Source organism: Pteropus vampyrus, unplaced genomic scaffold (genome assembly GCF_000151845.1).
Source record: "Pteropus vampyrus isolate Shadow unplaced genomic scaffold, Pvam_2.0 Scaffold51, whole genome shotgun sequence".
Taxonomy (NCBI): domain Eukaryota; kingdom Metazoa; phylum Chordata; class Mammalia; order Chiroptera; family Pteropodidae; genus Pteropus; species Pteropus vampyrus.
In genome coordinates, this window is record NW_011888832.1 from 3,814,910 (window position 1) to 3,817,974 (window position 3,065).

Here is a 3,065-nt window from a genome sequence, read left to right on the forward strand (position 1 = left end):
TTTTGTTTTACATTTTACCTCTGTTTAAAAAACAGGAAAGAAAAGAAAAATGGAAAAGAACACAAAGATTAAACTCCAGTTTGCCTAGATGGAGTGTTTCTTCTTGTCCTCAGATGCTGTGTTTAAACCGAGAAGCCCTCAGAGGGGACGTGGTCCCAGCCCAGAGACACAGTCCCAGCTTCGTGCATCAGCCCAGCCCTGGCTCCCTGCCTCCAGGGACACTGCTAAGGAAGCCTGCTCCCCAACAGGGATGGAGTTGCATTCGTGGAGAGCAGGTATGCAGGTATCAGGTATGCAGGTGTACAGCAGTGTCCCACCCGGGGAAACCACGGCGAGGGGCCTCTCTCCATGTCCCTGCCGTGGATTCCTAATACCCGCCGTCTATGCAGACATCATAGCACTTTGGGATATTTAGCTCGGCACCTCGGTTTGTATCTATCCTAACTTGGTTCCTAAGACACGGGTTCAAGTGCAAGGCACTTATTTGGAGATGATCCCAGGAAGTACCAAGAGAGGGATGAGGGATTAGGAGAAGGCGGAGAGAGCTAATAAATGATGTCATCCAGCCAGTGGCCAGCGGGGGCGCAGCACGGTTGGGGAGGTTGGGGAGCCAGTGTAGACTTGCCCTGGGAGTTATCTCACGGAGAGGTGAGGAGTCGGGGCTGTTTATACAGCAGCTCTCCTCAATCACTAGTTCTCTGAGGCCCCTGCCCTGCGGAGCACGTGGACAGAACAGGCTCTGGACATCAGAGGTGGATCCCGGGTGAGATGCAGAGCCTGGCAACTGGGAGGTGGGCCACGGCAATGCCCATGAGCCCCAAGGCCAAGGCCTGAGAGGCGATGAGCGGGCTATAGCTTCTGTCTGAAAAAATCCCACGTGTGTCTATTCCGTCTCTTCCTAGATTGTAGGTCCCTGGATGGTGAGCTCACGTGTCAGCCCACGTCCCGCAGTGTCCACCTGGAGAGAAATATTTATCATCCCTTCAGCACTCGCTGTGGACGTCAGGACAAGCACAGCACGGGGGAGCCCTGTCGGTCTTCACAGCAGCCCTGCGAGGTGACCTACGGTTCTCCCCATCACACAGGTGAGGAGGCGGGAGGAGGGAGCCCCCTGAAAACGAGTCAGGAAGGAGCCCAAGCTCAGCAGCCCCGCGCTGCAGCCCACCGTTTGGGGCCTCGTGCCGCCGGCCTACAGCTCTGTGAATCTGGACGCTCCAGAGACCCCTGTCCCCCATCTAGAACTGCCACTGGTGACAACTTCTCCTGTGCCTCATCCTGGGGTAAATGCTTTTCACTCGTTATCTGTTGAATTTACTCACTGAGGCCGAGCGGTATGCCTTGTTCTTCCCATGTCAGAGCTAAGGACAGCGACGTTCGGAGAGTTTGCATCACAAGGCGGGTGAGTGGAGGCGTCAGGCGGAGGCACCTGCACCCGCGACCCCCAAGCCGAGACTTGGGGGCGCTGTTTTCTACCTGGCTCCCGCACGGCGGGGAGCGGCCAAGGGGTGAAGGAAATCGAGAAAGAAGGTCGCATCCCCTGACTTGCCCCAGAGAAATAAGGTTGGTCAAGGGTCAGGCCGGAAGTGGGGGTCATTGAGGATGTCGCGACTGTCCTCCCCCCACCCCGCTTCCTACCAGGGTGGCTCAGGCAGGTGGGGTGGTTGCTGATTTTTAATAACCTTTGATAACACGGGCAGTGCTTTACGATCTGCTTCCCCTTCACCTGGCGGGGCGCAGGGCCCCGGATTGGAGCCCGCCCTGCGAGCCATTCAAAGCCGCTCCTCCAGCGCTTCCCGGAAGATTCGTGGCGGGGACTGGAGGCCAAGGGCACAGCGGCGCAGGGTCCCCCGGGGTTTGCATGCCCTCGCTCTATGCATGGGGGGGCGGGGCAGCAGCCAAACCGGGCCCAGGGGCCACTGTCATTTTGGGGGGCGCTGGAGCAGGTGAAGAAGGGGTCCCTGCCTGTGATCCCCTCGGAGGCGTGGGGGACACATACTAGGGAGTGCCCGTCGGGGGTCTTCCTCTCTCTCTCTCTTTTCTTCACTAGCTCCTTCTCCCCTTGGCTCCTTCATCCGTCTCTCGCTTCTTCCATTCCCTTTCTGGAAAGGGGAGCCCGGTGTGGTAGAACCAGCATGGCCCAAGAAATCGGGGAGCGGGCTGTGGGTGGTGAAGGGCGTCGGCTGCTGCGTTTGGAGGCGGCGCCTCAGCCGCTGACCCGCCGCGCAGCCTCGCTCTGCTCTCTGGGTCCCAGCCCCAATCCGTGCCACCGGCCGACAGACCAGATGGTGGTTTCCAGCTCTTTTGCAAAGACAGTCGAGTTCTTTCTATGTTCTTTGAGGTTAATTTTGAGCCTGTAGGGTAGATTCTATGTTAAAAAAAAAAAAAAATCAAGATCATTGGCGTTCTTTGAAAAACCAGATCTGGTGGCCTTGGACTCACGCCGCCCCACGCCGTCCGTCTGCTGGTGCCGAGTTCTGCGTGAGGCCCCCACCCAGAGCCCACACTCAGGGTGTCTCATCCTCACCCTGCTTCTGGCTTCTGAGAGGCTGGGGAACGATACAACCCTACAGGGACCTCGGACGCTCCTCAAAATAAGTACGGATAGCGAACGGTTCACACGTCTGTGCCTTTGCTGTGCTAGAAACGCTGAAAACAAAACAAAACGCAACGAAAGGCAGCGATGACCTGGACTGACCCGAGACAGTGGCAGAAGAGACGTGTCTTTCCTGCTCACACAAGTTCCACGTTTCCTCCACACGTGGGAGCTCACGGATCCTCCAGCCCAGAGGGCCAGGGTCTGCTCGGGCATTGCGAGGTGGGGAAGCTGAGGCTCAGAGAGGTGGATGACTAACCCGGCATCACAGAGCTGCTGACGGCCAACGCCTAAGCTGAGCTCTGGTTTGCTCGCTCCGGGTCCGGTGCCTCTTCCCTCTAGGAAGCCCCTGCACCCCACTTTGAACACCGCCTTATGTTTCCCCATCTCTCTGGCTCCTCTAGCAACTTGGCAGGTGTGCAGGGCAGCTGTTATGAAACACGTTGCAACAGATAAGGAAACACACAGCCAG